At 37.8% G+C, this 20,651-nt stretch overlaps 1 protein-coding gene and 1 long non-coding RNA gene across 2 annotated transcripts in view; one reads left to right on the top strand and one right to left on the bottom strand.

Annotated features, from left to right (window-relative positions):
• MCU (mitochondrial calcium uniporter) overlaps window positions 1-20,651 on the top strand; it is a 259,384-nt gene that overhangs the window by 25,875 nt on the left and 212,858 nt on the right. The window contains exon 4 of the mRNA XM_077778643.1: window positions 9,410-9,462. The gene's annotated coding sequence lies outside the window, so the exon portion shown is untranslated. The remainder of the gene's footprint in view (window positions 1-9,409; window positions 9,463-20,651) is intronic.
• Window positions 1-20,651, bottom strand: part of LOC144243522 (uncharacterized) — a 40,889-nt gene that overhangs the window by 2,751 nt on the left and 17,487 nt on the right. The gene's annotated exons all lie outside the window — the stretch shown is intronic.

Genomic DNA, 20,651 nt, shown 5'->3' with positions numbered 1-20,651 from the left:
ATGCCTGCAAGTATATTTTTGTGTAAACTGCTGAAATAAGGACCTCAGGAAATCCTAAGGGTAGGGACTTCCTGAAATTTCTCATATTTTGCCTTCCCTTATTCAATAAATATTTTAGTAAGAGCGTAAGAGCTCAATATATGTTAGCCTCCTTACTGTGTTCTAGGTGTTATGCTATAAGCTGAGAGGTAGAGGGTGGATAGGAAAAAGGAGGGTACAAAGATGAGTAGGACAGGTTTTGTGAGAAATAGACTCATAAAAAAAATCACTGCACAATCTAAAAAGGCTGTAATAGAGGTTTGTGGGAAGTGTTATGAGAATATAGACAAGAGAATGACTTAATTCATTTTGGGGATTGGGAAAGGCTTGTCTGAGGTGATGTTTGATCTGATCTTGGATGGATGAGTAATACTTTCCCAGAAAGGAAAAGGGAAGGATGTTTAGGAAGAGGAAAGCAATGGGGCGCCTGGGTGGCTTAGTCGGTTAAGCGTCCGACTTTCGCTTAGGTCATGATCTCGCGGTTCGTGGGTTCGAGCCCCGCGTCGGGCTCTGTGCTGACTGCCAGCTCAGAGCCTGGAGCCTGTTTCAATCTGTGACTCCCTCTCTCTCTGACCCTCCCCTGCTCATGCTGTCTCTGTCTCTCTCTCCTAGAAATAAATAAAACATTAAAAAAAAAAAAATTTAAAAAAAAAAAAAAGGAAGAGGAAAGCAGTTATGAAAAGTTCTGAAGGTGTGTCAGAAAATAACAAATAATTTACTTTGTAATGTAGAGTACCAAGTTGGGGATGAGAAAAGGTAGGTGGGGTCCAGATTTTGAAGGGGGATTGTGTATGAAGATTTCGGAATCTATTCTGGTAAGTAACAGGAAACTCTTCAAACAATTTTAAACAGAGAAGTAAAAAAAAATTTATATTTATGTTTTAGAAAGAAAAATGGGGGGAGCGGTGGATATGGAAAAAGATAAAAAACATGGCGAACACATAGACTTTTATTATAACAGTACAGAAGAGAAATGAGGGCCTACACTAAAATGATGACAATGAGAATGGACAGATAGAGAGTAAATTTCACTGATAATTAGGAGATGGAATCAAAAGGCTCAAATTACTTATTATATGCAGATGAAAAAGGAAAGGGAAGAAATCAAGAGGATGCAAAACAGATGAAAGACTAGTCACTGATTTGGTAAAACAGAGAAAGAAGAATTGAAATCTGTCTTGCCCACAGAGAAACCAGCAAGAAGCAAGCTGATAGTTGTAGAAACTGAAGGTACCAGGTATATTAAAAGCTGAGGAGTGAGTTGAAAACAGGTAAGTTGATAGTGTAATATACAAAGAATGTTAGGCCCACAGATCTCTTCTTTCCCATAGCAGAGTCAGTGAGTATCCCTTCTCTACTGTAGCAATCTTCTCTTGAACTGAACTAGAAAGGCCTTGAGTGCAGAGATATTAGGCAGAGAGCAGGGATGAGACACAAAACTTTTTTTAATTTAAAATTTTTTTAATTTTTTTTTTTTGAGAGAGAGACAGAGACAGAGTGCAAGTAGAAGAGAGGCAGAGAGAGAGGGAGACAGAATCCGAAACAGGCCCCAGGCTCTGAGCTGTCAGCACAGAGCCCAACGCGGGGCTTGAAACCACGAATTGTGAGATCATGACCTTAGCTGAAGTCGGACACTTACCCGACTGAACCACCCAGGTGCCCCAAAACATAACATTTAACAAGAGGGTTGAGTCTCCCAAATCCTGAGACTGCCCTTCACTCTCCTGGGTCCTATACTTAACTCCTGGAATGTTTGCACCCAGTCAGATAGTCCTCAAGCAGAAGCCTCTGACTAACCTCTCCCTTTATAGGGCCAACAAACATCACTCGTACACAATGAGCTTTTAGTCCTTAGCTTTTTTTAAAGTTTTATTTACTTAAGTAAGCTCTACACCGCACATGGGGCTCAAACCCCAGCACTGAGGTCAAGAGTTGCATGCTCTTCCAACTGAGCCAGCCAGGCACCCCTTCAGTCCCTCACTCTGAAACATGAATGGGCAGTCAAAAATCACAGAAAAATGAAGAAACTCTGTTAAAGAGACTGATGCAGAGCAAAGGAACTTGGGGGAAATAGAGCCTACAGGGAACTGAAGAAAATATTTTTAAAAATTAATATCCTCTGGGGCACCTGAGTGGCTCAGTCGGTTGGGCGGCCAACTTTGGTTCAGGTCATGATCTTATGGTTCGTGGGTTTGAGCTCTGTATCGGGCTCTGTGCTGACAGCTCAGAGCCTGGAGACTGTTTCATATTCTGTGTCTCCCTCTCTCTCTGACCCTCCCCTTATCATGCTGTCTCTTTCTCTCTCATGCTGTCTCTCTCAGAAATAAGTGAAATGTGGGGCGCCTGGGTGGCTCAGTCGGTTAAGCATCCAACTTCGGCTCAGGTCCTGATGTCGCGGTTCCTGAGTTCGAGCCTCACGTCGGGCTCTGTGCTGACAGCTAGCTCAGAGCCTGGAGCCTGTTTCAGATTCTGTGTCTCCCTCCCTCTCTGACCCTCCCCTGCTCATGCTGTCTATCTCTCTCCCTCTCAGAAATAAATAAAACATTTAAAAAAAATAAATAAGTGAAACGTTAAAAAAATTTTTTTAAATTAGTATCTCAGATAAAAGAAAAAAATTTAAAGAACAACAAATAAGTCTGGTAAATGAAACACATGATAAAATTACACAGAAGGTAACACAAGTTGTAAGAGATAAACAAGAAAGGAAAGATAAGAAGGGGCGCCTGAGTGGCTTAGTCGGTTAAGCGTCCGACTTTCGCTTAGGTCATGATCTCGCGGTTCGTGGGTTCGAGCCCCGCGTCGGGCCCTGTGCTGACAGCTAGCTCAGATCCTGGAGCCTGTTTCAGTCTGTCACTCCCTCTCTCTCTGACCCTCCCCTGCTCAGGCTGTCTCTCTCTCTCTCCTAGAAATAAATAAAACATTAAAAAAAAATTAAAAAAAAAAAAAGGAAAGATAAGAAAATGAAAAGGCCAAACCAGGAGGCTCAATATATAACTATGAGAGAACAGAAGAGATGGGGTAGAAGAAATCATCAAAAAAGAAAGAAAAGATATGAAAATCATCAAAACTATTTGTCAAATGTAATATAACAATGATATTTTAGGCTGCAAGGATGCAAAAATTTACCTCCTCTGTATTTTCTCTTCGGAGTCTACTAGCAGATACCCAAATACAAAACTAAACCAAAAGAAGAAGGTGGAGGAGAAGGAAGAGAAGAAGGGAGAGGGGGAGGGGAAGCAGGGGGAGAAGAGGGAGGAGGAGGGGAAAAGAGATCCAGGAAACAGAGGTCTAATTCAGAAGGATGGTATAAAAAATTTCAAGGAAAAACATTAAGGTAGATCTCATGATGACAATTAGCAGGACTAGCACAGGAGCAGAGCAGAGGGTTCTAGGAAAAATGGCTCCAGGAGAGAAAAACAAACAACACAGACACAGTGACTATACTGAAAAGATGAACATGATACTTGACCTCTATGATCTTTCTCTCCAAAACATATAATCACCCCATGTAACCATGAGAAGAACATCAGACAAATCTTGATTGAGAGACATTCTACAAAAATACTCAATGAGTATTCCTCAAAACTGTCAAGGTCATCAGGAACGTGGACATTTGAGAAACTACAGACTTAGGTCTAAGGAGACATAATTGCAAAACAGAATGTGGGATCCTGGAACAGGAAAAGAATAATAGGTAACAACTAAGAAAATCTGAATAAATTATGAACTCTAGCTCATTGGTTCACTAATTTTAACAAAGGTGCCACACTAACATAAAATGTTACTAGTAGGAGAAACAGGGTGTGGGCTATGTAGTAACTCTCTCTACTATTCTCACAATTTTTCTGTTAATCTAAAACTGCTGTAATTTTGTTTAGTTTTTAAGGAGCTAACTTCAGGGTGTGGGAGGCAATCATTAACTTCAGGAAATTATACAAGAAAGGAAACACTCTCAGAGTAAATCTCATGGCTCAGCAGTGATAAGATTTAGATAATCCTAATAATGGAAACACTAATTACTGACTTAATAAAGCATCATGATACAATTAAACTTAGAGTTTAGAGAGAAGTAAATGTGTGGGTATAAAAGATTTCCAAAGACACCTGGGTGGCTCAGTTGGTTAAGTGTCCGACCCTTTTTTTAATGTTTATTTATTTTTGAGAGAGAGAGAGAAAGAGAGAGACAGAGCGTGAGCAGGGGAGGGGCAGAGAGAGGGAGACACAGAATCCGAAGCAGGCTCCAGGCTCTGAGCTGTCAGCACAGAGCCTGATGTGGGCCTCGAACCCACAAACCATGAGATCATGACCTGAGCTGAAGTTGAATGCTTAAATGCTTAACCAACTGAGCCACCCAGGTACCCCAAGCTTCTGACCCTTGATTTTGGCCCAGGTCATGATCCCAGGGGCATGGAGTTGAGAACTGCATCCAGCTCCATACTGAGCGCTCACTGTGGAGCCTGCTTAGGATTCTCTCCCTCTCTCTCTCTCTCTCTCTCTCCCCGCACACACTTCTCTCTCTCCCACTCCACTGTGTATCACCTTCTTTAAACTTCCTCACCTATGTATGAAGGGATATTTTAATAATGTGGCACAGGACACACATTGTTCTAAAACTAAATGATCCTAGTTATTCTTTTATTTTTCTAATTCTGATATTAAATCAGGTAGATGACAAGAATCTCCTGGTGGATTCTCATGAATGGACTAATGAATATGATCTGTTGCGAATCAGCACCCACTTATACCCACACAGGTTGAGAGTTTGAACCCCATAACTACTGACAATGATATTAAGGACAACTCACAACTCAGTTAAGGACATTACACCTGGGCAAGATAAATACCACAGTCTAGTTGCAATTTCTTTTAAAGCTCGCTATCATGAAGAGAACTAACATAGGTTCATGACTGGAAGAGGCATCAAGTTTGCTGTTACCTTCTTGCACTTTTTATGGCCCAGGCTTTGCCACTGGAAGGATTCTACATGGATCAGCAGCATTTGTGGAAATTTAAATTTTGTTAGAAATGGGGCGCCTGGGTGGCTTAGTCGGTTAAGCGTCCGACTTTCGCTTAGGTCATGATCTCGCGGTTCGTGGGTTCGAGCCCCGCGTCGGGCTCTGTGCTGACTGCCAGCTCAGAGCCTGGAGCCTCTTTCGGTCTGTGACTCCTTCTCTCTCTGACCCTCCCCTGCTCACGCTGTCTCTCTCTCTCTCCTAGAAATAAATAAAACATAAAAAAAATTTTTAAAAAAAATGCAAAATCTCATGCCCCATCCAGTCTTACTACATTTGAATTTACATTATAACAAGGCCTCTAGGTGATTCAAATGTATTGTAACATTTGAGAAGCACTGATCCAGAATGTATTTTTCAAGCTGACCTTTCAGCCAATTAGTAGGTCAAGAAATTAATTTAGTGGATTCTGCTGCTGTAACCGGGGCCCAAAGGTGCAAAAGCACCCTGCTCCGGGAGTCCTGAACAGACCAGGTTAGGCCACTCATCACTGACAAAATCCAAAGGCAGAGGAACAAGTGGTAATGAAACAAGCAAGGAATTCGTTTCTTCATTCGAGTCTTCATGTGAACATCAGTCCTGGTCAAAAAAGTTTGAAAGCCTCTGGGTTAGGGCGCTGTTTTCTACACTGGAATCCCCAAAAGTCTATAAAAATTAGGTCCCCAAAGAGGAAGGAAGAGGAATTTATGTCTTAAGCAAATACTCCCAGGGAATTGTGATCCTAATGCTCAGTAAATTTGAGAACCACTAGTCAGGCAGTGATTCTCAGCCTTTAGTATGTATTAGAATCACCTGGAGGGCTTGATAAATCCCTGGGGAGGGACCCACCCCAGAGTTTCTAATTCAGTAAGTCTGGGGTGTGACCCACCAGTTCCACTTCTAACAAATTCAAAGGTCATGATGTTGATGCTGCTGGTTTAGTGACCACTGGTCCAGGATCATGAAATTATAACTGTGAAGGGCTTAGAGTCAGGATATTTGCTTCAAGCTGAATTCTTTTTCTAACTTATGGCTAAATTCTCATTAATTTCTGTATATACCATTCCAACATCACCATATAGCAAAGGGTCTTTCTTAATTGTTTCAAAGAGGACCTCTATTGAATACTTACAGCTTTTTACTATTCTAAGATTCATGGTTCTGTTCAGCCAAAGGATAGTAGAAATGCCTTTTGCCAGTTTCTACTTTCTCTGCATTTTACCTTGTCCAGCATTCAGATTTGCACTCAGTTAGGAAAGTGATTAAAGTTCAGAATTTGTGAATACAGTAGTGCTGATTCATAAGGGCACATGTACCCCAGTGTTTATTGCAGCACTTTCAACAAGCTAAATTATGGAAAGAGCCTAAATGTCCATCAGTGAATGAATTGATAAAGAAGATGTGGCTTATATATATAATGGAATACTACTTGGCATTGAGAAAAAATGAAATCATGCCATTTGCAGCAACGTGGGTAGAACTGGAAGGTATTATACTAAGTGAAATAAGTCAGAGAAAGATATCATATGTTTTCACTCATATGCAGATCTTGACAAACTTAACAGAAGACCATTGGGGAAGGGAAGGGGAAAAAATAGTTACAGAGAGGGAGGGAGGCAAACCATAAGAGACTCTTAAATACAGAGAACAAACTGAGGGTTGATGGGAGAGGGGGGAGGGTGGAGGAGAGGGGAAAATGAGTGACGGGCATTGAGGAGGGCACTTGTTGTGAAGGGCACTGGGTGTTGTATGTAAGCAATGAGCCACAGGAATCTACCCCAAAAACCAAGAGCACATTGTATACACTGTATGTTAGCCAATTTGGCAATAAATTATATTAAAATAAATAAATAAAATTCAGAATTTGTGAACTTTTCTATTAACACATACTTTTAGTACTATTCAATGCACATTTCTTGGGTATGCAGCTTCCCTCTCACCTAAGTGGTCATAGAAATGTAGATTTTCTCACATGACCCAGACATACAGAGTCAGAATCTCTGGGGTTAAGGCCAGTAATCTTTTTTTTTAATTTTTTTTATTATTTTTTTTTTTTACAAATAGTTTATTGTCAAATTAGTTTCCACAGGCCAGTAATCTTTCGATTACCTTGAACAAGCTGGGCAAGTGGTTCTTATGCACCCTGAAGTGTGAGATGCACTACCCAGATCGCTTGCAGCTGCTAGAAGCTGATGTTAAACGGTAGCATCTGTGTATCACCACACTCAGCTTCACCTCACCTCCTGAGGGACCCAGCAGCAATATCAACCTTGGGGTTGTGACCCCGGATTTTCTGACACAGACCAATACAGGGTAGGTAGCCTATAAATATTAGTCAAAACATTTCCTATAAAGAAATGTTCATGTAGATACACTTCAAGGGGTTCCCAAAGCAAGTTACATATCTGCATATTTATATTTCCTGAAGCTTATCACCAGAATTTTTTTCCTCCTTTCCTGAGTCAGTGATTTTTTTTTAACATTCAGATATACACATGGAAGTTAAGTATTGTTGTTAAACTGCAGGTTATGGGTGGTGAATTTTAAAAACAGAGGAAGTTTTACAATTTAGAAGTTAGGGGCGCCTGGGTGGCTCAGTCGGTTAAGCGTCCGACTTTAGCTCAGGTCACCATCTCATGGTTTGTGAGTTTCGAGCCCCACGTTGTGCTCTGTGCTGACAGCTCAGAGCCTGGAGCCGGCTTCGGATTCTGTGTCTCCTTTTTCTCTGCCCCATCCCCACCTGTGCTCTATCAGTCTGTCTCTCTCAGAAATGAATAAACATTTAAAAAATAATAAAATAAAATAAAGCTCAGAAGTTAAATAGACACCTATGTTGGATGTAGGTAGGCTCAAAACATATGAAAATGTATATCGTAGGCCGAAACCTGTCCTTAACAACTCACAATCAACTTCTAATTAAGTCAGCTCATTCCATTTTGTGCAATATAATAAAATAGTATTGCCAGAAAAATCTTCATTTAAAAAAATTTACCTGAAAATGAATCACCTCCCTGTCACATTACTAGTATAATTTTCCCCAACAGAGGTGGAAGTTGCTACATCAGCTCAACATACCTAATATCTCCATAAAGCTAACAATATCCAAGAAAATCTGGACTCTGTGTGTGTGTGTGTGCGTGTGTTCACTACATTTCAATACAAAGGGAGAACAAATAGTTTTTAAAAATTCTATAAACCTTTTAACTCTTAGTTTTTAATTTTATTTATTTTTTAATGTTTATTTTTGAGAGAGAGAAAAAAAACGAGCAAAGGAGGGGAAGAGAGAGAGGGAGACACAGAATGCAAAGCAGACTTCAGGCTCTGAGCTGTCAGCACAGAGCCAGACACAGGGCTCAAACTCACGAATTATGAGATCATGACCTGAGCTGAAGTCGGAAGTTTAACCAACTGAGCCACCTAGGCTCCCCTTATTTATTTCATTTTATTTTATTTTTACTTATTTTATTTATTTTTATTTTAAAGAGCAATTAGTTTTAGCAATATTCTTTCCTGTAATTAGTTACCACAATATATATTGATGGTTTGGCTTTCTGTTTTTTGCATTTGCATCCAACTAGAGGGTGCAGTGAACTTTGTGCAATGCTCACTCAGCAGCTACAAATTGCTTCCTATTTGCAACTACCTGCCAGTGTACTATATCACCATTAGAGATTTATCTATTACTGGTGACAGATACATTTGCAAAAGGCCCAGAGTAGTTGCAAAGGTCCAGAAGTCTTAAAAAGTCCCAGATGGCTATAGCTATATAATCTCTAGTGGTAAATTAGGACAGTGGGTTGGTAATAGTTAAAAGCATGGATTTTGGATTCAGACAGGTTTAGGTTTCAAATCATAGTGTAAATATTTATAAACCATGTTACCTTAATCAGCTTACATAAATTCTCAGAGCTTCCTTGTTCTCATATGGAAAATGGACAAAATGTTAATACTGCCTGGCATAAGATGAATGCTCAGTAATTGTTAGCTGTTATTACTATTATTAGTAATATTATTTCTCAGGATACAATCATTTATTCATAGACAGTACTGAATGGTTATATATCTCAAAAATGTAAATCTGTCTGCCCTTAGATATAGAATTACTTTTTGCTCTTCATGTCAATTCTTCTTTTTCTCCTTTAATTGTATTTCTCTTCTTGTGAGCAAATTCATGCTTCATAATATTTACAATTATGTGATAGTACCAATATCAAATTCCTGGTTACAGGGAATTTTATGCTATGGATAGATCTTGCTGTATTGGAAATTATTAGCTTTGAATTTATTTTTGGCAGGAAAATTGTTCTCCCTTTATACCTTGCTGTTGTTTTCCCCGGATGTTGATTTTAATTCAAATTTTTTTCTTTTGTCTTTTGGAGTTAGGTGGGTGTACTCCGGCATCAGAAATGATTATGGTGCTTCTGTGGGTGAGGTGAGCCTGCATTTGTTCTTGGCTTTAAATGTGTGTCACTAACTATTTCCGTAATACGATAATGTCCAACTTCCCAAGAGGGATCTAGCAATCCTAGTCTCAGAGTTGGGCACTGTAGTAGGTTTTTAACCAGCTGTTATACTGCAAATTAGAGCTTAAAAATTGGGAAAATGGCATGAATGGTCCAGAGCATAGTGCCTGCTTATCTTTAAATATGTAGGGTTCTGGGTACCTGGGTGGCTCAGTCGGTTAAATGTCCAACTTCCACTCAGGTCATGATCTCGTGATTAGTTTCAGCCCCTCATTGGGCTCACTGCTGTCAGAGCAGAGCCCGAGTTGGATCCTCTGTTCTCCTTTCTCTCTGCCCTTCCCCCCCCTCAAAAATCAACATTTAAAACAAACAAACAAATAAGTAGGGTTCTGGCTTCATCTACAAAGTAATCTGCTTTGGGAATTGGATAGGAGTTAAAGATCAAGATATGTGGCTGGACTCTGGGTGGAATTTGGTATATCAGAAATAGAACCTCACAAAATATTCTAAAGACATCTGAACAGTCTTAAATTAGAATAATTTCTAATTAAAGTTGATAGTATCTCAATCTTTTCTTACGTACAGCCTAATGAACTATGAGCAATTACATCTTTTCATTCAATATATGAAAGATTGAAAATTGAAAAAGCAGATGGGTGGCTTATTATGTGACTCACTGAAAGCACGGAAGGTCAGGAGTGTTGGTTTGCCTAACACAATAACTCAAGCTTCAATACAATTTTTTACAAGATAAATCAACCAGCGGAAGGATTGGTGTGTATTTTTTGCAGATATTTTTTTTTCAAATCAAACTTTGGGAATCTCAAGATGATTAATTTCCATATACCACCTTACTAATGTAATACTAGAATGAAAGTATGACTTATATTTCTATATCCTTAGTACTTCACACAGTACTTATCCCTAATAAATACTTGTTTAATGAATTAGTGATTGAATGAATACATGAATGAGAAAGAGAAAAGGAGAGAGAGAAATAAAATAAAAGGAAGATGGGTAAATGAAAGGATGTGGGCTCACTTATCCTTATTTTAGTATTGTGTTTTTTTTGTTTTTTGGGGTTTTTTTTTGAGGGAGAGAGAGTGACTGAGGGGAGAGACAGAGGGAGAGAGAGAATTCCAAGCAACCTATACGTTCACACAGAAGCAACATGGAGCTCCATCCCTTGGTCCTAGGATCATGACTTGAGCTGAAATCAAGAGTCAGATGCCCAACCAAATAAGTTACCCAGGCACCCTATCCTTCTTTTAAAGGTGAGTAAATGATAAGAGTTAATGTGATTCATTGATGACAGTCAGACTGGTGATAAAATGAACATATTCGAGTATATAGACTAAAAATATCCATACACACACCCCAGTGAACATGTCTTATTTTTTAGGTAGTTCTCAAACCTATCTGCATATTAAAATCATCTATAGTACTTTTTATAGGATTATCAACGCCCCATCCCCACCCTCCATCACAAACTCCCACCCCCAGTTCCAGCATTTTTTAAAAGGTGAATCTAGTGTGTGGTCAAAGTTGAGAATCACTGTGTTAGGGAGTTAGAATTGTTATGTTCTTCAAGGCTTAAAAAAAAAAGAGAGAGGGTAGCATGAAGATACATTTGCCAAAACTTGCTTTTTGTTCTCCTTTCAAAGCTTTCTAAATTTGGTGTTAGGTGTTTGCTATACCAAGAATAATGTCTGAGTCTGTCCAGTCTGCTATAACAAAATATTGTAAACTGGGGTGGCTTAAACAACAAAAAATTTTTCTCACAGTTCTGGAGATCAACAAATTGGCCCATTGAGTGTCTGATAAAGGCCACTTCCTGGTTCATCGATTGCTCTCTAACTTTTTTGCTGTGTCCTCAAATGGCAGAAGGAGCAAGGGAGCTCTCTGGGGTCTCTTTTATAAGGACACTAATCCCATTCATGAGGTCTCCACCCTTATGACTTAACCCCCCTCAAAGGCCCCATCTTGACATACCGTCACATTGGGGATTAGGTTTCAACATATGAATTTGGGGGAGATGGGGGCACAGATGGGCAGTCTGTAGTAGATAAATACTAACAAGTTACAAAACAGAACAATAATGCCTTGCTCTGATTCATACACTTTAACCCATTTACCTGCAAAAAAAAGTTTGCTCATTGCTACCAGTCAACTGTAATAAAACTTTTTACTTGAAATTGAATATGTACCATGAGATTGGTTTGCCCAATGTCACTGTAAGGCCAGGTTAGGTAACATAGAAGTTAAAGCTCAAGGATGCTACAGAACACCTTGGGGTATGTCTAGATAATGTAATTTTCCATCAATATCAAAAGCCAATACTCTTCTCATTAGCTTATAAATCTCATGATTCAGCTTAATTTATTTCAAGAGTAAGGATCTTAGCACTGACAAGTTGAAAAAATTTATATGAAAGCCAAATTGCATTTTCTTTTATCTCAACTACTGCAGTAAAATTTCAAGCCAGAGGCCAATTTCAGACTCATTCTTTAGAGTTATTTCTGATGTCTGAAAATGTAAGATCCTTGAGGGCAGGAGTATTTTATTTGTTTTGCTTGTTTATTGCTCATCCCAGTAAGATATAGACTACAAAGTTTATGGTAGATACTTGCTGAACACTTATTGAATGAATAAGTATTGATAAGTATTGTGGTTTCGGTATTGAATTGTGGTTTCTAATTCCCAAACACTGAAAAGCTGTGGTTAACTCTGTTTTGTTTTTTTTTTTTTTAAGTAATCTCTACATCAAACATGGGGCTCATCTCACTAATGACCCCGAGATCAAGAGTTGCATGCCCCTCTGACTGAGCCAGCCAGCCACCCCTGTTTTTTAATGTTGTTTTTTTTTTAAAGTAATCTTGATGCCCAATGTGGGGCTCAAGCTCACAACCCTGAGATCGAGTCACATGCTCTACCAACTAAGCCAGTCAGGTGTCCCTGTGGTAACTCTTTAAGAACGTCATTATCATTATTTTAAGTGTCTAGAATGAGTATTGGAATGGCTGTTATTTTGGTCTCTTCAACATCATTTCCTCCTCCTTTTTTCAGGTGGTAAAACTCCTCTTTCCTATTGGGAACCAAATCAATGCAGACTCCCTCTTCTCCCTGGGGTGTACTAAGGGGTACGGTGGAAATAATGTGGCCAAAACCTGTCCTATCAGAAACTTGTGTCTCCTATTCCCTACCTCTCAGTCCCCTCCACATTTTGGTCCCAATTCAAGTCAAGACAGTCAGTCTGCCCTATGATTTTTGTAGCTGGAGCTCATAGGGAAGATTGTCTCTGTCTGCTGGAGTTAACTGTGGATACCATTTTGGAGTTAACTGTGGATTACCAGTGATACTCATCTTTCCCACTTTGGGACTAGAACCCATATGTGCTGATGAACCTGTATTTAGTACTACACCAATCAGAGGCAAGCAGAATTGAAAGATGGAGAAAGTGGGGGCACCTGGGTGGCTCAGTTGGTTGNACCTGTTTTCATATATATTCATATATATTATTTTTATATATTATTCATATATATTATTCATACATATTCGTATACATTTTTTTCATATACATTTGTATATATTAATTTTAATAGAAATATCCTTTTTTTCTGATTATGAAATAATAAAATACACATTGTAAAAATTTCAGAAAATACAAATGGTCTGAAGAAAATTAAAATTATATTTAGTTCAACACCAGCTATATTTTTGACACATATATTTGCATGCATATATACAAGTATAATTTTTTATTACTTTAAACAAAAGTGAGATCATGTTTTTATAAGCTCCTTTTACCAACTTATGTGTTACAAATATCTCTGCATGTCAATAAAGACATTTATTCATTATTTTTAATGACTGTATAATATCCCATTGTGTAAATAAGTTATAGTTAACTTACTCATTATTGCAGATAGCTCTTAAAAGTTTGTGATTGTTAACTGAAAAAGCACTAAGTCTTACATTTACTTATTACCACTTTTCCTTCAGAATCCCTAATCTTTTTTTTTAATGTTTGTTTATTTTTGAGAGAGCATGAGCAGGGGAGGGGCAGAGAGAGAGGGGACAGAAGATTCAAAGTGGCCTCTGTGCTGACAGCAGTGAGCCTGATGTGGGGCTTGAACTCATGAACTATGAGATTATGACTTGAGCTGAAGTTGGATGCTCAACCTGCTGAGCTACACAGGTACACCAAGAATTTTCGTATTCTATATTTTCCCAGCATAATTCAGACAATTGCACATTATTGGTTGACATGGCAGGAGAGGAGGCAGACTTTCTTTGAGCTCTGGAAAATATCATATGAAAAGTAGTACTTTTGTAACCATGAAATCTCTTTGTTATCAAGTTTTAAGCTTATTGATTTCATAGAGATGTAAAATAAGCATTATGTCCCTGGTGTTTAGTGAATCTCTTGGCTGATGTCCAGATTCCTTAAGAAATCGTGTTCATATAAATGCCCATGGCATAATATTTTGATGCTGACTGTACCACTCTCTGGTGACTACCAAATCTCTAATTATATGGGTGTGGTTATTCAATGGCCTGAGTAAACCCAGTTCCACAGCAGACACCATTTATGCTTTGTTAAGATAACAAAGCAAGGCTCAGCAACCGGAAATCAAGTAATTACAGAGATTTTTTTAAAATGTATAAATATCCAGTGTTAAGGAACATGACTAATCAAAGGTAGAAGACACATGTTTTAACAGCAAGAGTTTATAAAAGCAAGATGAGAAAGTTAAATCATATCTCAAAGACTTTATAAATGACAAAAGGGAACATATAAATTAATAACCCTTAGATACTCTTTAATTTTTTTAAGTTTGTTTATTTATTTTTGAGAGAGAGAGAGCAGGGAGGGGCAGAGAGAGAGGGAGAGAGAGAGAATCTCAAACAGGATCCACACTGTCAGCATGGAGCCCAATGAAGGGCTTGAACTCATGAACCATGAGGTCATGACCTGAGCTGAAATCATAGATCCTGAAGCTTAATCAACTGAGCCACCCAGGCACCCCAGCTCTTCTTTCTAACATGGCCAGCTCCTTTTGAAATGGGAACCAATTATAACAGAAACCAAGATTATAATAAAATATCCTTGATAGAATCATTTTGAAAAAGAAATGTAGGGCACATGAATCTGTTTTTTGTGAGTTCCCACTCATACCTTCTGCTTCTCATTTACAAAGAATGGTTCTGTTGCTATTGGGCAAGTCCAGTTTCCTGGCTATTTTTAGAGAACTGATGCCTTTGTCACATAATAAAGAAACTTAAACATTGTTAGGCACAACTGTGGATAAAACTCTAGAGAATTATCATAGACTCTTAGGGAAATACTTCAAATTGAATATTTATGCTACCTTTCATCTGAGTTACACTCATATGTTAAAGAGAAGATGGTATAGTGGAGCCCTGTAGAGAACCATTTAAAAGCATGAAAACTTTGGGGTGTCTGAATAGCTCAGTTGGTTAAGCTTCTGACTTTGGCTCAGATTATGATTTCACACTTCATGAGTTCAAGCCCCACATGGGGCTCTATGCTGAAAATGTGGAGCCTACTTTGGATCCTCTGTCTCCCTCCCTCTCTGTTCCCCCTGTCTCCCGTTCTTGCACACGCATTCTCTCTCATTCTGTCTCTCTCTCTCTCAAAATTGAACATTTTTTAAAAATAATAAATAAGTAAATAAAAGCATGAAAGCTTAGGGGTGCCTGGGTGGATTAGTAGGTTGAGCCTCTGATCTTATTTTTGGCTCAGGTCATGATCTCAGGTTTGTGGGATTGAGCCCCACAATGGGCTCCATGCTGTGCTGAGTGTGGAGCATCCTTGGGATTCTCTTTCTCTCCCTTTGCCCCTCTCCCCCACATGTGTGCTCTCCCTCTTTCTCTGAAAATAAATATATGTATTAAAATAAATAAAAGTGTGAAAGCTTAGTTCATGTTAGGACAGTGGAATTTAATTTTTGGTCTCCTCCAAGCTCTATTGAAGTATAATTGACAGTTAAAAATTTGTATATATTTAAGGTATGCAACTTGATTTGATATATGTATACATTGTGAAATAATCACTACACCCAAGATAATTAACATATCTGTCACCTTACCTAATTACCTTTATGTATGTATGTGTGGTGACAACACTTAAGATCTACATCCTTAGCAAAGTTCAAATATATGATAATGTTAACTATGGTTACATTATTGTACATTAGAGCTTTAGAACTTCTTTATCTTGTATAAATAAAACTTTGTATCCCTTGACCAGTATATCTTCCTATTTTCATCTTATTGTAGCCCCAAACACCACCATTCTACTTTCTGTTTCCATGAGTTTACTTTAGATTCCACATGTAAGTGAGCTCACACAGTATTTGCCTTTCTGCTTCTGGTATATCTCACTTAGCATAATGCCCTCCACGTTCACAAATGGCAAGATTTTTTTAAGGCTGAATAATATTTCATTGTCCATACATTCACCATTTTTATCCATTCATCCCTCAATGAACATTAGGTTATTTCCGTGTCTTGGCTATTGTGAATAATATGAAATGAACACAGAAATACAAATTCCACTTTTTCAAGAAATATTTACCATAATTAGATTACAGAGGTTCTCAACTTCTCTCAGTTTTTATGTGTATTTTTAGAATTATATTATTTTTGAAGAATAAATATAAATTTGAGAAAGAAAATATTAATTTTTAGGAGGCTCTGAGTAATACTCAGGCAAATTAATATTTATAGTAAACTTAAATTAGAACAATGAATATAAGCAACTATTGTTAAATTTGTTCATCATGCCAGGCTTCAGTTTCAGGAGCATTGTGCAAGGTTTATTACAAGATATGAAATATACTCAAAGACATGTAAACTTATATTTTCAATCACTTTGAGTTTTATGTTCTTTGCATTTATTTGCTTCAAAGAAAAATATTTTTCCTTCCAAATCATAAAATAGCCTTCCAGGGAGAACTTTGCATAGATGTTCTTGTCACTCTTAAGTCTTAAAAAATCTTTTTCCATCTCACTTCTGAGACCTAGAAGTGCTTTGAACAATCCTATAGAATTTAATAGCATGAGTTAACTTTATATACTTCTTTCTTTTTGGTTAACCTAGTTAATAAGTGGTAATATAATCAGTAATGTTGAGGAAATAATTATTATCCTATCAAAGAAAAAACAACTCTTATTGCTATCAAAGTCTTTGTAACAACTACAATGATTTATCTATTTATTTATTTTTATTATAATGATTTTAAAATTTGATCTGGGAGAATAAGAATGTAAATAATAGAAGGGTAACTTTTTAATTACAAAAAAGGGCAAAACCAATTGAATATAATAATATACCAAAGCTACTCTATTAAAATAGGGAAGTACAAGTAAAAACAAATAGCCTCGTACAGAAATAGTCCCATTACATATTAGAATTTAATGTGTAATACAGGGGATTTTACAAATCAGTAGAAAAAGGAAGAACCATTCCAAAATGGTTATCAATTTAGAAAAAAATAGTTTAGATAATCTCAAAGTATAGGTCAAAATAAATTCCAGATAAATTAAAGAATAGGTATAAAATGTTAAACAGAAGAAAAAACCAGAAGAAACTTAGCAGCATTTTTTTAAAAATCACAGGAAAATATGAATGGGTTTTTTTAAAATAAACAAAGTAAACAGGCAACAATAGAATGGGAAAATATTAAAAACTACTAAATGTAAAGGGGTTTGTTATCTTTCTTATATAAAGAAATTGATGTAAACTAAGAAAAGTGCACTAGGCCTAAAAGAAATGGATAATAAATGACATAATATTAGTGAGCAAACATGAAATATTCAGTTTCACTAGTAATCAAACAAACACAAACCAAGACAATAACAAAATGCCCATTTTCACTTAGGAACTTTGTCAATATTTTATAAATTTTTTAAGTGTTTTTTATTTATTTCTAGGAGAGAGAGAGAGAGAGAGACAGCGTGAGCAGGGGAGGGTCAGAGAGAGAGGGAGTCACAGATTGAAACAGGCTCCAGGCTCTGAGCTGGCAGTCAGCACAGAGCCCGACGCGGGGCTTGAACCCACGAACCGCGAGATCATGACCTAAGCGAAAGTCAGACGCTTAACCGACTAAGCCACCCAGGCGCCCCCAACTTTGTCAATATTTTAAACAATCGTACCAAATAAGCCAGTATACAATGAACAGGTACTTTCATACATCACTACAGTCTTGATAAGCCCATAAGCCATCAAAATGTTCCTATTCTTTTACTCAGTAATTCCACATCTTCATATCCATAAATATGTCTGGGGAAATAAGACTAATGCTCAAACCAAGTGATTCTGCTAAATATGAAGTCTTACTGTGTTATGCAAAACAACCTTGAGAAAACATTATAAATAGAAAAGATTGAGCCTTGAACAAAAAGTCATTGGGGGATAATGGGAGATAAAAAATAAATATATTTAAGGAATAAGAAAAAAACAGTTTTGGAACCATTTAGAATCAGTGCAGTAGAAAGAGTTGAGGAAAACTGGAGTCTGAAGATGTTTTCTTTTTTCATAGTCTCCTTTCATAGATGCATCTTTTCACATTTTTGTTTTTTAATTGCCACATTTTAATTAACGTACATATTTTTATTTCTGCTTCTCTTGAAAAATGAATCACTATATGTTGTGGGCTTTTTCATTGTTGTCTATTACACACACACACTCACACACACACACACACACACATAAACATACTTCTTCCCCCAAATTGTCTTACTCTGTTATCCTAAATAACTCATTTATATTATATTCCTTGGATTCTAGCTTCCTTCTTTGTAAAATCAAAACAAAACTAAACTGTGCTGCTTTTCTAGCTGTCTCATAGGAATAATTAGTGTCTTTAGTATCCCTGGTGTTTCTTTTTTACAAGGCCTGACAATAAAATGTAAGATTCTTAATACAGGAAAGTTTTACAGATATGCAGTCACTACTCCATGACATTGACTAGTCCCCATTTTCTCTTCATAATATCAGATATACAAATAAGCTGTCCAAAGCTTTTAATCTCCTCTGTTAATAGTTTGTAATTTGTTCCAGGTTTATTCTATTAAGGCACTGATTAACTGTAGATGCTAATCTCTTTCAGCAATTCCTGATTTGATCAATCATTAAAGCCTGTCTTTCCCTATGTGGAATTTCCCTGTGTGTCTATCTCCTACTACAATTTCCTCAGTCCCAACCCCCCCTCACCAGAATAGGGAAAACCTCTCATATAACCATTGCTATAATACTATAATAATCTGTGCAGTGCCTGTACCTGGGCATATTTCCAAAATATGTATCAGTTTGCTCATCCCCTAGTATTGCCTTCAAAGCTAATATGGCAAAATTTCCACTTACAGATTTAACTCGCTCTGGGGGCAGGAAAGTGATGGGGGGGGGGGGCCTGTGGAGGCCTCATTTGTAGCATTTGCCAATTTCTGTATCATAAATACTCACATCATGGCGAATTTAAAGCTACCGGCATAACATCACTGAACACAGAGTTTGGAAGAGGTGGATAGTAGCACACTGTTCTATAGTATTTCTATTGTACAGACACAGCAAACATAAATAACCTCAAGGGTATAGATAATAGTAAAACATAGTAAAATAATTAGGAAGTGATGAAGTTTAAGTACTTTTACCTTTGTTTTTAAGGTGTGTTACCAGCTGTAAGTTTACAAAACAACTGTATTTAACACCTGGCTTGCAATATCCCCCCAAATTTAACTGTTGGTTCTTGCTAGCTAGTACAAGTTGGCTCTAGCACACCAATGGTTTTAACCTTGTCCCAGAGTCTAGAACAAAGGCCCAGTGTAGTAACTCCGAGTCAGTCCTGTATACAACAACTTTGATCTCAAATGCATAGAAACTAGATTCAGATTAGATTATTGGTAGTCACTGAACATTCCCATGTATTTGGCATTTGCACTAGGACATGAAGATGCAAAGAAGGTTAAGGCTGCTCCCACATTCTTCCCTGTATCAATCAAGAGCATCTCCACTTTCCAGTTTTTCCCGCCAAAAATCTTGGTGTCATCTTGGACTCCACTCTTTCTCTCACATCTGATTTCAAGTCCAGTAGCATATCCTGAGGGCTCTACCTTCAGAATGTATCCGTATCCCAGTCACTTCTCACTTCACCACCCCCAGCCTGTCTGAGTTACTATTCTTTCTTACCTGGATTATTGGAATACTTTCCTAAATGATCTTGCTTCCATATTTGCCCACTTTGGGTCTAATTTCAAAATAATAGTCAGTTGTATCCTTTTACACTGGAATTATGTTGTGCTTTTTCTCTGCTCACTACTCTCTGATAGTTTCTCATCTCACTCAATGTAAAGGCCAGAGGCCTCACAATGATCTTCAGAGCACAACACAATTGGTGTCTCTCTCCTTATTTCTCTGACACCACCTACTACTCTTTCCCCTTCCTCGCTCTGCTCCAACTATGATGCCCTCCTTACTATCCCTCAGATGTGCTGGGCAGGATCCTGCCTCAAGTTCTTTGCATTTCTGTATTTTCTGTCTAGAATGCTCTTCTATAGATAGCTGCATGACTGTTTCCTTCCCTCTTGTCTAGTCCAAGTCTTTGCTTCTATGCTATCTTCTCAGTGAGGCCTTCTCTATCACTCTGTTTAAAATTGCAACCCAGGGGCGCCTGGGTGGCTCAGTAGGTTAAATGTCTGACTTCAGCTCAGCTCATGATCTTACGGTTTGTGGGTTCGAGCCCCGTGTTGGGCTCTGTGCTGACAGCTAGCTCAGAGCCTGGAGCCTGTTTCAGATTCTGTACCTCCCTCTCTCTGACCCTCCCCTGCTCACGTTGTCTCCCTCTCTCTCTCAGAAATAAATAAAACATTAAAATTTTGTTTAAAAATAGAATTGCAACCCAGAAGTTCTCCATAAACTTATTTCTTTTGGCAAACTATGTATTTTACTTATTTATCTGTTTACTTTCTGCCCTCCCCCCTCCCCAACTAGCTACACAAGTTCAGTGAACTTTGTTCTATTCACTGCTTATTTTCCAGTGTCTAAAAGAGTGTCTAGTGTTTAAAATACATTTATTAAATGAGTAAATGAAGATCTGTCCTCAAAGAGTTATGTAGGTTTTCTATGTGTATCTTT

This window comes from Crocuta crocuta, unplaced genomic scaffold (assembly GCF_008692635.1).
Source record: "Crocuta crocuta isolate KB4526 unplaced genomic scaffold, BGI_CrCroc_1.0 scaffold167, whole genome shotgun sequence".
NCBI classification, from domain to species: domain Eukaryota; kingdom Metazoa; phylum Chordata; class Mammalia; order Carnivora; family Hyaenidae; genus Crocuta; species Crocuta crocuta.
Note: the sequence above shows the minus strand (reverse complement) of the source record. Positions and strands in the feature narration are given on the sequence as shown.